We start from the raw sequence: 14,043 nt of genomic DNA on the forward strand, positions 1-14,043 counted from the left end.
TTTTCCTAAAGAAACAAATGGAATAGTGCTTTACACATCATTACCGCTGCTCCTCAGCTGAAGCTGATTCACAATCCACTGTAGACAGTTTTAGGACTCTGCTTTACTGATGGGTCCATCATGAGAACATCCTCAGTGTGAATTGGAAGAGCTAGCAGTGCTCTGGTTCCTGATCTTCACTAGGGATGAGAGGGGAAGAATTTAAATCTGGTTGCTATATATTGTTGAACTGCTCATTTTATGTTTCCTCTCCTACCTATTTCATTTTCTTTATAATTTTCCTAATACAGGAAAAGAACTGACATAAATAATATTAAGTATTATTTTTCATATTATTTCTTACTGTGAGTTGTTTCCATCTACATCTGCTTCCTTTATTTGTCATGTTATTGATTTATGAGTTGAAAATTCAATCACAATATTTTTCAATGACAATTGAAATTCTTCCATAGTCTCCAGTGCACTCTGAAATACTTCTGGATGCTGCATAACTTCTTGTCATTTATCATGTGGTAGAAAGGCATTAAGTAATTTTACTGTCTGCTCAAAAGATTTAAAAATAACCCTTAATCTCATTTGTTACTTATTAAATCATGATAATGTAGATCTTGCACAGGTAATAATAACATGAATTAATTAATTAATAACCATCCAACAAGCAAATAAAATTGTAGATAATATGTCTGTACACTGTTTAATATTCATGTGCCCAAGTTTACATCCAGTTCACTTGCAAGTTTAATCCTTGCTTTTAGGCTAAAAAGTGGAGTATTGTGTCAATATGTGGTTGAAATGGGTAAGTTAGTGGTTGCATAGAAGTGTGTGAGAAAGCTGAAGTGTTACGACTGCTCTCTAGTAATAACTTGCATGAAATAACCCAGACAGTAACAGCATAGGAAAGTGAATCCTTTCAGGGTTGTTCACTGGAGCTGTTTAATTTATGGGCATACATGTGGACCATATGACCATGCACTTGTTTAACACCTGAATTCCACTCTGAGCTATTTAAAAATTGTTCCATTAACAACAGATTCTGGCATTTGACCTAGTCCTATCAGCACTGGAGACTTACCAGAAAAGTAATTACTAACTTATGTTAAACGGAATTACAGGCAAGCTGAGTCTCCCTCTAGAGCAGCACAGAAGAAAAAACAGTTTAACCTGCAGAAGATACCTTTGGGTAAACTCAGAAAAGGCAAAAATTAGGGAATCTATCCCTGTTGGGAAATCATTTGAAGAAGAGAACATTAAAGGAGTAATGATTTTCCCAGACAAGGTATGGGCCATACAGTCAGCCAAAGAATAATGAATCAATACAATAAATCAAGTTCTAGAGAGCATAAGTATAGAGACTCTCACAAGTTATGTCAATCAGGATTTTGACACTGCAGAGATTGAAATCTGCAGAGATTGAAATTGCACATGCTTAACATTAAGCTTGTGTGTCAGTCCAATGAATGATATTAAAATTAGACAGATTCTGCAGAAAACTGGTCAAAACCATTTATTTTCCTATTAATTAAGCCTGTTTTACACCCCCCTTATTTAAAATGAAAAAACTTTCTGATTCATTGTGGCTAAGAGTCATGCATTTTTTTCATTATACAGTCAATGTCTTCCTGAAGCCTCATATAATATGTACATCCTTATGCTTATTTAACATATCTAGAAGATAAATAAAGTATATACATCAACAGTGTATGTGCCTGTTTTCTTCCCCTGAAAATGAAATATAAAATATTTTCAAGCTGTGTTAAACAAAAACTTCTCTGTCATGCCAGCTGTGTTCTCTGTAAGTGCTGCTTGTGCCTCAGAATCCTTTGTGGACTCCTATTGCCTGCAGAGACTCTACTTGCATATGGTTCATAATCCATAACGTCTTTGTCACTCTAGCAAGTCAACTGTAGGGAAGAGTGACCTTATTAAATTAATTTCTAACTGGAACATATCAGTGACCTGCTAGTGTAGCTCTCATAATCCATTAGGAGTTATTTTTATTTTTTTTTTATTATTTTTATTTTTATTTTGTTATTGATCCTGTTGAATCTGCTATATAAGATGGAGATACTCTCCTGTATGCAGCAGTTACTGCTATTTAGTGCAGTATTTGAGTCACTGCTTTGCTTGTCTCAGCTGGAAGATGTTCTTTGTACATCTCATAATGATTTGCCCTGCTGACTCCTTTGATTCAATCTTTTGAAAAGGACAGTGTTGCTCTTTCCTGTTTGTAAATCAGACCATGTTGGTCTGAGGGCTTTGTAAACAAATGCTGCTGGGCTTAGACTTTTATCTGCTTTTAATCCCATGTCTTTAAATATGGGATGCAATGACTATTGCCTATTAGGTGCTATCTGCAAATAACTTTTGTGTTACTATGTCTAAAGCTGATCTTTCTGGTTGTTGCTGGAGCAATGCCCAAGAAGCAGGACAGAGGATAAGTAAAATGGTTTTGTTTGAAGAAAATGCTGTGAAACACAGCAAGATGCAGAAAGAGAGATCGCTGCAGTTTGTGCCTCAAAACTCATGATTGGTCAGCACTGGAGATCCAGCTCATGCTGGGATTGAATTATCTCAGAGAGAGCCCAGTAACCATGCAACCATGGTACAGAAAAACCCCAAGACTACAGAGCAGTATAGGTAGACACAGCAGTACAGAATAAACACTGGGGTGGTCATATGATGAAGTGCCATCTGCAAAGCAGCAAGGTTCTCTGCAGAGGAGTTCTTTTTTTGTAGCTGATCCCTGTATCTGCAGTTTTGAGAACAATACCTTCCTGTGGAAGAGGTTAAAATAAAGCTAAAACTTGAAGGGAGTCCAGCTTCCTTTATTATCCTGAAATTGTCACTGATTAAAAGAAAAACTCAAAGCATTCTGTAATGTTCTTTTCTCCATGGTTTTGGCAGCATTACACTGTTGCTGAAGCTCTCCGTCTGCTAAATGTCTGGAAGACCATGTAGATATTACACATAACTAGGGCAGTCACTTCCCTTTGTGTCTGATCCAGCAACCCAGTATGATTTGTGCAATCTAGAATGGCAAGAATTAACATGACACATCTGAGGAAACGTGAGATCAACCTCCCAGCTAATAAAACAGAAGACAGTTGATCAAATAAAAACATTTGCAAATTTTATTTTTCTTGTCTTTGATTAAGCATGACACTAAGACTAAGAGTGAGAAGCTTGTAAAGCCTAGACAGTGCCAGATCTTATAAAGATGCTCAGTGTGAGTACCAGGATGTAATTACCTCCTTTCAGCCACTCATTTTTGTCTGTGGAAGGACCAGGCCAACTGCATGTATTGCTTCCTTCCTCTTATCAGAAGTGGATGATAGGATGAGGGATCTCTGGGTGAAGGCCGTGCACTACAGCACCAAACTGCACCTTTTCCAATGAGAGAAGCAATAATGCTAGCCCTTTACTCACCTGAAAGTTCAAAGATTCTCTCTTTCCTGACCCACTCTTACTCCTGGGATCTTCCAACCCAGACTGCAATGTAAAGCAACATAAAATCAGACTCCGAGATATTGGAAGAAAAGGGATCTCCTTTTCATTAACTTTTTTTTTTTTCCTTCATAGGAGCAGGAAGTATTTGATATCCGCTCTGTGCATGACAGAGATGATCTCTGCTGCAGACTGGCTATTAAGTGGCTGTTAAGGTAGATGGCATCATGCTGGGCTCTAGGGAAGAGTGCTGCAGCCTGGCTTCACACTGTTGGTTTAGGATAATGGCTTTTGTGAAAAACTGTTAAAGCTGTTTGCATCAGGCTACAAGTAGTGCTTCTACATACTGTGGGGCATGCTATAACTTTTTCTTCTGCTGAAAAAGACAAACCAACAATTCTTACCTCTCAGCAGGGTGTGAGAACATTTCAGCTCACCAAGAGCCCATCAAAAAATTCAAGATTCAGAGACCAAAAGGGTCTTTTGTTTTGTAGCAAAGTATCACTTCAAAGAAAGAGAACCACTATCACTACAAAGAAAGAGAAATAACTTGAATTTTGAACCCTTTTCTCAGAAATTGTTATATAGTTTGCAAGAGCTAATGAAAAAAAGATGATGGGAACCTCAAAGAGAGATTATCTAGTGTTCCTGAGGAATATGTGTTTTTAAAAGCTCCAATCAACAAAAATGTGTATCTCCCCTTGTGGAAATTATTGCAATACTTTTTTCCCCCCCAATGTTAGGAAGACAGAAATCTTTCTCCCCAAAAAATTATTTCTTTTAAAAATATATTTTAGCCACTGAAACAAGCCCTTTGTTTTGCAGCAAATTGGTATGTGTTTACAGATTGTTCCTACCTGCAGGTTAAACATTCCTGTCCTTTCTCCTATTTATTCTTTCTATAGGTATGATTAGTATTGTTTTCTTTTGTGTGGATCCTGTGCAGTAGTTCATAGTTTTTGAAGCGCAGTTCAGGGAACTGAACACACCATTCCATCAAAGGCCTGACTAAAGATCAGTAAAGCAGAAAGCAAGACTTGTGGATAAACATCTGAGTATGGCTTTGTCTGTTTTTTGGCAAGACCAGTACTTTGTTGACTCATATTCAGCTAGTGATTCATTATTATCTGTTCTTGGACAAAACACATAAACAAGGTTTATCCCTAAGGATAATCTTATATGAGACAGTCCTATATACTGAGTTTTTCCCTTTGAGACCTAAAAAACTTCTAATTCATTGGAATTCTTGATGGTGTTTAGTTTTAGACTGAATGAAAAAACCAAAATTATTTTCTCATTTCATGTACACGAATCACATGTCTGGAGTATCACTTAGTTCTTCTATGCTACATCACCATAAGCGCTGTTTTTTCTTATGTAAGAGTGATAATTTGTCAAACTGTATGCCACCCTTCCTGCTAAAAACACTCTGCTAGTGAGGGGGCTGAGTTTGGAAACTTTTTTCAACCTTTCCTTTTCCTGTAAGCCTGGGAAGGCAAAGTGCTATGGAAAACATTCATATGTTTGTGGTCTAAACTTTACACTCAGAGTTTCTGTAGAAACTGTAGAAATAGCTGAGTAAGTTTTGAAAATGTGCTCCTTTTCAATTTTTACTTTTTTCCATGTTTTGCATCAGAGAATCTAGACTTCACAGAATCACAGAACATCCTGAGTTGGAAGGGACCCACATAGAATATCAAGTCCATCTTCTGGCCCTTCACAGGACACCCCAAGAATTCCTCCATGTGCCTGAGAACATTGTTCAAATACTTCTTGAAATCTGCCAGGCTTCGTGCTGTGATCATTTCTTTGGGGAGCCTGTTCCAGTGCCCAACCACTGGAAAAGGATGAAGACCCTTTTCGTGATACCCAACCTAAACCTCCCCTGACTCAGCTTCAGGCCATTCCCTTGAGTCCTGTCACTGTCACCACAGAGCAGAGATCAGTGCCTGCCCCTCCTCTTCCCCCTACAAGAAATCTGTAACTGCAGAGAGGTGTTCCCTTAGTCTCCTCCAGGTTGAAAAGACCAAGTGACCTCAGCCACTAATTCAGCTTCCCCTCAAGGCCCTTTAGCACCCTCATGACCCTCTTTTGGACATTCTCTAATAGTTTCATGTCTTTTTTACACTGTAGCACCAAAAAGTGCCCCCAGCACTCCAGCTGAGGCTGCCCAATGCAGAGCAGAGTGGGACAATTCCCACCCTTGCCCAGCCGGTGATGCTGTCCCTGATGCCCTGGGTGGCCCTCCTGGCTGCCAGGGCACTGCTGGCTCATCAACCAGGAACTCCAGAACCCTTTCCATGGCACTGCTGTCCAGCCTCTCATTTCTCAGTCTGTCCATACATCCAGGGCTGCCCCATCCCAGATGCAGAATCTGGCACTTTCCCTTGTTGAACTTCATGTGGTTGGTAATTGCCTGTCTCTCTAAGAGGCTGAGGTCTCTCTGCAGGGCCTACCTGCCCTCAGAGGAGTTAACAGCTCCTCCCAGTTTTGTATCATCTGTGAACTTGCTCAGTGTTCCTTCCAGTCCTGAGTCCAAGTCATTTCTGAAGTTGTTGAAGAGCACAGGACTGAGGATGGAGCCCTGTGGAACCCCACTAGTGACAGGTCACCAGTCTGATGTCACTGCAGTCACTGTAACCCTTTGTGCCCCACCCATGAGCCAGCTGCTCACACATCACAGGATGTGTTTATCCAGCTGTGGGCTGGACACTTCCTCTGGAAGGACTCTGTGAGAGACAGCATATCTTGACACTGGCGCAATGCCAACGCCCCCATGAAAATGCATCTTCCCAAATAAATGCTGTGAGATGCGATCAGGAGCAGGCCCAAGTTTAGAAATAAAGGAAAAATACTTTATTAAGCTACTACTACTATAAAAGACACACACACACTAAATCCAGAATCACAGAATGAAAACCCTCCAAAACATTCCTCCTCCCCCCACCCAAACTCCAGCAAACCACAGTGAGACACAACTTGGACCCTCAATCAAGTCATCACCCTTCAGATAATCAATACTCAGTCCCTCAAGGGAGAGAGGAGCCTCTCTTGCACCATAGACCCCCCAGGAAAACACAGTTGCCACCCTTCTGTGTTTCCATGTTGCACATGGCAACCACCTGGAGAAAGTCTGCCAGTGTGACACTTCCTTTCCATGTCACAGTGCTCTCACCACTGTGCATGGACAGACTGCTCATAGGGCTCCTTTAAGGATGCTTTGCCAAGGACCAAAAGAAACAACAGTTCAGCTTCCCATTTTGGGACCACAGTCCCCCTCATTTTCCTCCTCCTCTCAGGCCGAGGGTCTCAAGAACAGAGATCATCTTCTTCCTGAAGACAGAGGACATCACCACACCCTCCTCAACTCTTCTCTGTTCACTCCACTCCTGTGTTGGTAGTCGCTGAAGCAGGTCTCTTGGCTCACCATTGTATCCCCCTAAAAATGCAGTCTCTGTTGCAGGAGAAATTGGTTCAGCCTATGGCTATCAAGAAAAGTCCAGCCACAAGCCACTCCATAATCTCCTCCCACCTAAAAATTTCTTCTTCTAACATCTCAGGTCCCAGACTGTCTCTCTTCTCCTTCAAATCGAGGAGGAGTAACATTTTGCAAAACTTTCATTTCCCAGGAAAGGGTTAAAAGTTTCGGACTCCCTGGACGGCTGAAATCACTGCCCAGAACTCCAACTCCCACGGCTGGGCACCTTCCCCCCCCTTCTCCTTCTCCTCTGCCAGCAAATTCCAGGTGCCCTCAGGCTCTCTGAGGGTGGGGGGACAAAGGCATCTCCATGTCTCTCCACCCTTCCGTCTGCAGGGGGCCTGCCTGGTTCCAGTCCTTCAGCCCCTGGCCTACCTCTACCAGGCCACATGGCTTCCCCTCCCCCACCCAGCCTAAGGCTGGGCAGGGGAGAGTCTGCACTCTCTGACCGGAACTAAAAGAGACAGTTCTCCTGGGAGTTCTTGCTTTTAACCCCCTGTGTTCTCAGAGGCGTGTCCATGCCTTCAGTGGTCATTCCAGGTGTCAATATCCAAACCTGACCACTGATTGGTTTGACCACAACTTCCTGAGAAACTTCACTTCTGTGTCAAACCATGACACAGCATCAAAAACTTTGCTGAAATGCAAAATGATTCTATCAACTGGATCCCCTTGGTCAACTAGATGTGTTACCTTGTCATGGAAGAAAATCAGGTTTGATAAATAGGACTTTCCCCTCATGAAGCCGTGCTGGCTGTGACCAATGACTGTGTTGTGCCAGAATAATCTTCTCCATAACTTTACCAGACACTCAAGTGGGGCTGACAGGTCTGTAGTTTCTGGGTCCTCCTTGCTCTTCTTGAAAACTGGGACAATGTTTGCCAGCTTCCAGTCAGCTGAGACCTCTTGGGATTTCCAAGATTGCTTAAAAATTGAGAGAGGCTTGTGATGACATCAGCCAGGAACTTGAGGGTTCTTGGATGAATCCCATCAGGCCCCAGAGATTTGTAGAGAACTGGAACAGCAGATCACACACAATTTCAGGACTGAGTGTGGGTTGATCATTCACAGTCATGGTCCTCCAGCACAGGGCTCCAAGACCCCTCGGTCCATCTCTTGTGTAAGATCTCAGTATTTGGAATCTTAGCATCATATTATTCCATTTTATATGTAAAATATATGTTATCTATTATATTCTATTAGAATAAAATTTTAGGTATAGTGATGGTCTCTGCAAAAATGTGTCCAAACTACCTGATTCTTGATGTAATACAGTGAGACAATCAGAGCAGTTAAGAGGCCTCAGTTATTTCTTTTTCTTTTTCTTTTTCTTTTTCTTTTTCTTTTTCTTTTTCTTTTTCTTTTTCTTTTTCTTTTTCTTTTTCTTTTTCTTTTCTTTTTCTTTTTCTTTTTCTTTTTCTTTTTCTTTTTCTTTTTCTTTTTTCTTTTTCTTTTTCTTTTTCTTTTTCTTTTTCTTTTTCTTTTTCTTTTTCTTTTTCTTTTTCTTTTTCTTTTTCTTTTTCTTTTTCTTTTTCCTTCCTTCCTTCCTTCCTTCCTTCCTTCCTTCCTTCCTTCCTTCCGCAACTTCCTTCCGCAACTTCCTTCCGCAACTTCTGCAACTTCCTTCCGCAACTTCCTTCCTTCCGCAACTTCCTCCTCTCCTCTCCTCTCCTCTCCTCTCCTCTCCTCTCCTCTCCTCTCCTCTCCTCTCCTCTCCTCTCCTCTCCTCTCCTCTCCTCTCCTCTCCTCTCCTCTCCTCTCCTCTCCTCTCCTCTCCTCTCCTCTCCTCTCCTCTCCTCTCCTCTCCTCTCCTCTCCTCTCCTCTCCTCTCCTCTCCTCTCCTCTCCTCTCCTCTCCTCTCCTCTCCTCTCCTCTCCTCTCCTCTCCTCTCCTCTCCTCTCCTCTCCTCTCCTCTCCTCTCCTCTCCTCTCCTCTCCTCTCCTCTCCTCTCCTCTCCTCTCCTCTCCTCTCCTCTCCTCTCCTCTCCTCTCCTCTCCTCTCCTCTCCTCTCCTCTCCTCTCCTCTCCTCTCCTCTCCTCTCCTCTCCTCTCCTCTCCTCTCCTCTCCCCTCCCTCTTTCAATGCATGAATCACATAATGCACTGTTCCAAGAGAGTTGTTGCTTCAAAATAAACATCCTTTACAATTATTATGTATTACTGAGAGCTTCCAAAATCACCAGCACAAGCTGGATTTGAATAACGTGTCCTCCTTCTCACACAAATTAGCAAACTGTGGGTTCAATCTGATTGAAAATAGGACTTAAGGACTGTTATTTTTGAGCTAAAACTTGAAATTTTACTTTGCAAAACTCTAGACAGAGTATCAAAACCACATTTTTCAAGTAGCTCTCCATTTGTTTAGTTTAATTTTCAGCAACTAGTGTAGCTGCAGCTGCTAGTACGGATTCTGTCACAGGAACTGCTGTGTCAAACCACATATGTCTTTAATGGGGCTTTTGGCAAGCACGGCACAGATGTTATTATGGAGGTTGATACAAATAAAGCTAATCGTTTATTTCATGCTTTACAAATAAAAATCAAAGATTTTAAAAATGCAGTTTACACACACACAAAATATTTATAGAGATAAATCAGACAATAGGTGCAAAATATTTATAATATCTTTGTTGATAAATCATGAATTAAAAGGACAGTGGCTGACAGCCAGACATAGCTCTAAGAAAGCATACCTTTTTAAAAGGTAAGTTAAATAAATGTGAAGCTGTCAATGTTGCTGTCTGATTTCAAGAGGTGGGATTTCTAAATCTTGGGACATTACAGCTTTAGACTAAAACTGCAGACTTGCTACATCTTTCAAATTGAATACACTTGGCTTAATTCTGGCAGCTGTTTGGCTCCTAGTAAGTTTTTCTTCTTTCAACACAATTCAGAAGACACATCATAAAAGCACTTTTAAATACTAGAAATTCCTAATTTAAAGAATTAATTGCAATGTCTTTTCTGCAGAGGAAAATGAAATATTTTGTTAGATAAAGACATGCCTGGGGATTAGCAAACTGCAGGGTGCCAAATTCCTACAGATGCAAACCATTTCAACACACTGTGCTTACCCAAAGCTAATGCTCATAATAGTAGGTTGTGGATGTCCTCAAGTGAATTGTTTTAATACAGCCCTTTTTCTATTCAGATATTGAAGTGGTTCAGATTTCTATGAACCACTTCAGAGGAACTGATTGCATGCAAAGTTCTTAGAATTAAAGGACATGGCAAAAGGATATGACAATGCATTTAAGGCATCCCATTAATGTTTTATAGACAGAAACATTGGGAATTGTGCCAGGACTGTTAACAGGAAAATTCTTTTTGTGTGCTTACTTGATCATGAATTGCCAGATACTCTTGGCATTGTAAAAACAGTGCAGACTCAGAATATCATGCAGACATAGTTTTCTGATTCAAGACATTAAACTTGTATTAAATTCCTAAAATTGGGAACTCTTCTGAAGTGTGTGAAGCTGCTGTATTACTAATTTGGCTGTATTAATTTCACCTTGACAGCTCATCCAATGGCACTTCAGACTGATACTTAGCTACTAAATAGAATTTCTTCAAATCTGGGCACTAACATTCTGCATTTTTCAAGGAATTAATAGGTAAGTTCATTCATTGAGTCTTAATTATTCACTCAACCATCCAAAACAGATTTGAGCAGCTAGTGTATTTCTGCTTCACTTCAAATATATACGAAGCACAGAGATGCTGAACTATAGAAAATACAGAAACATGTAGTTATGACTGTTTAAGACAGCAAAATGCATTTTGTTCTCCCGCTTTTCCAGTTTTTTCTGCCATGCATCTTATATAAACTATAAGCACTGTATTGATTATTTGCATTTATATTAAGTTAAAGGGATATCAGTAAAATAGAAGATTTGAGATTGATAATGCTTAAATAATTATCAAATAATAGTAATACCAATTTTTAATTCAGAGAGTAAAATTACACCTTCATATCTTGAATGGGGAAATTAGATTCCTAAAGCAAGTCATGATGGGTAGGGATTTTATCTGTGATTATATTTGTCGAAAAAAAAACCTTTTTTTTTCATAACATAAGAGAGGAAGTTTATCTAGTCAAACTCTTGTTTGGCAAATACATAATCAAAATGAGCTCTTCAGAAAATGTGCACCAAATCCTTCAAATGTAATCTTCAATTCAGAGAGGTTTATTTCTGTTTTAAATTGGAAATCCCAGAAAAAAATAATCATTTGGTGAATCTGAGACAAAAGTACATCTTCTTAGACCACCCCATCATCTAAGCTGTTTAGTCTGTTTCTTCTTCTTATGCTTATTTTCCTGGCAAAATGTGACTAGGAAACAATACTCTTTGGCAATTGAAATATAAAGAAATCATCCAGGAGACAACACTGGGAAATAAAAAGATGTAGTAGTAGTGTTAGCTAAGGATTCTAGTTAATTTTTATAGGAAATGTAAAACTTCCTTGCAAACTTTCTTCTTCATAAGAATATGCTTTATATTTTGTGCCTGTCATAGAAATATCTGTAATTATATGCACTGTTTTTTAAAAACATTATGAAGGGATAAATTCTGCAATTATTAGGGTGTGAACTTCAATAAACTTTAATACATTCCCTAGAATTCTCCTCTATTTTAAAGACAATAGATTTTTGTGCCCAATTAAATTTTCTAATTGAATTTATGAGAGGAGAAATGGTAAATCAAAGGAAAATTGCCAGTCACCATGACAAGATTTTTACTGGATATCTTTCTAGCATGCAGTCTTTACTGCTGGGAAATAGCTGGGAAGATTTCCCTCAGTGGTTTGGTGCAGCAGATAGGTCTGATGAGTTGGGTGAATTTGAGGTTAAGTGTCAAGCAAGCATTAAACAGTGTAGGTAGACTTTGGGCTAGATGCCATTTTCCTGAAAGCACTGAATAAACTCGGATGTGAAGCTGCAGAAGAGCTGGCCAAGATTGCTGCCAATTGCTGCAGTTTAAGAGCAGGGTGCTGTGTAATTCCATCTGGAAAAAGGGGTGTTTAGGAGTCTGGGGAACCACAGACCAGTGGGTCCTGTTTCTATACCTGATTAAACGCTAAATGCGCAATAAAGACTGTGATGAGTGTGTGCATGAATGACCTGTTGGGAGGGAATCAGCATGGCTTCTGCTAAATCAGTCTTGTCTCACTGGCCTGCTGGAGCTCTCTGAGGGCAGCTATAAAGTACAAAGATAAAAGAGAGCCAGAGATGCACTTTATTTTCTGCCATAGATTATTAAAGAAGTCAAGTTGCCAGAAGGTTGGATAAGAGCATTTTCCAGGGGCTGAAGGTTGGTTAAAGACAAGAAAGCAAATAGTATTATAAACTTAAATTCTGCTTAGATCCTTCAGCCTTTATTTTTTCATGTATTTTGTAATTTATGGACAATCAGTTCATTGTGTATATAGAGATTTAATAAAATTTACTATGGACTTGGTTTCTAATTGTTCTTCTGCCTTATAGATCTGTTCCCTTTGAAAATGTCTTGAAAATACTTGCTGATTTCAAAGGATGCCTGTGATCGGTATCAGCCTGCAAACAACTTGGTCACAAATGTTCTTAGAAGTATTTATTTGTGAGTAGCTTGGTAAAACTGTTAAAAGATATGAATGCTCCAACATTTAATACAAGTGTTCAGCCCTTCAATGCATAGTTAAAGAGTAGTTGTATAAAAAACTTTTTCAATATAATATTCTGGGTGGATTTTGAGTGTAAAGTTATGTTATTGCTTTTCCAGTAAGTCTTCTATACTGCAAAGTGTGGGGGATGAGCATGCAAATTAATATTTTTATGAAGCTCAGCTAAGGTTTCCCAGGGTTTTCAATAACTGCATAATTCAATTTCAGTGTAATTCTGATGCACATAAGGGTAGCAGAGAACAAATAAAATATTCTATATTATCTTGTTCCAGTACTGGGCAAATTTTCCACAAAAATGGATACATAATTTATATTTAAATATTGTTAATTGTGATTTGTGCATGAACTTTTTCTATACAAACTCACATGGAGCTTGTCATCAGGACCAATGAGATCTTTTTCTATATCCCCACGATAAAACTAATTTATGTAAAAATTTTCAAGGAAAATATATTGAGGCAGTGTTGTAGCAATTAGAATCTTGCATGTCATACACAAATTTGAACTTACCAGCTGACATAGTTTCAAGGCACCACAACTGTTTTCTCCCACTTGGTAATATTAAAATAATAAGACAATAATATGTGCTTGTGCCTGTCAGAAGCTGGAAGCAGTCAGCTGCATTTTCTGCTCTGTACCAGTGCCTAGCCAAGGTTTTTAAAAGGGTTGGGGTTATTGGCCTTTCATCTTATTTTGGTTTCTGATGCAGCAGCTTGCTCTAATGATCAGGTTTTGTCTGAGAGAAACAGCAGAGTTTTGGGGGGAAATCCTCTTCATTGATAAAAATATCATATATATAGCAAAAAATGTAAAGTTTTGGGGTTTTTAGTGTCTTCCTCCATGCAGACTTCCCCCAGAAATTTATTTCAATTTGAGAATCCTCCAAGGCTCTCACTGTAATCATTTGGACACTGGAATTAACCTATTCTGGAAACAGGTAAATGTTAATGTGTTTAAATCTGAGGTGAAGAGAGTTGAGAACTGAAAGATTTTTTTTTCCTCAAGGGAATGACTAGGAAAGTAATAAACACTCTATATTCTGCTTTTTGACTTTCTTCCTCTTTGTGAACTGTCTGGACCCTGTACCCATTAAACTGTTAATGGCAGAGAATTTCAAATGTGATCTCATTGAAATGCAAGGTTCTGGTTAGGAACATGCCAAAAGCCACAGATATGGATATGTTTTTGCTTTCACTAGAACCCTTTTTCAGCACTTTACTGCAGTAATATGATCTGTAGCCATTTTAAGTCTCATTGACTTTGTCCACAGGAGAATAAAGGGATCCTGTGAAGAACCTATTCTCCATTGGTTCTTAAAAATTTTGCTCCAGAGACATGGTTTGGGGATTCAACATACCAAATAACAAGATGGTAACAAAATCTGAAAAGGTAATTCACTGGATCTAGTATGTGCTTCATTTTCTCCTGTTGTTCTCAATGGTATTTCTTGTGAGGTTAG

At 39.4% G+C, this 14,043-nt stretch overlaps 1 long non-coding RNA gene across 1 annotated transcript; it reads left to right on the forward strand.

The window, feature by feature from the left end:
- Window positions 1–6,684: 6,684 nt before the first annotated feature.
- On the forward strand, window positions 6,685–12,492 carry LOC128802443 (uncharacterized). The gene is made up of 3 exons (XR_008435433.1): window positions 6,685–6,857; window positions 10,443–10,537; window positions 12,409–12,492. It is a non-coding gene; the product is annotated as an uncharacterized LOC128802443 (long non-coding RNA).
- Window positions 12,493–14,043: the final 1,551 nt, after the last annotated feature.

Source organism: Vidua chalybeata, chromosome Z, assembly GCF_026979565.1.
Source record: "Vidua chalybeata isolate OUT-0048 chromosome Z, bVidCha1 merged haplotype, whole genome shotgun sequence".
NCBI lineage: Eukaryota > Metazoa > Chordata > Aves > Passeriformes > Viduidae > Vidua > Vidua chalybeata.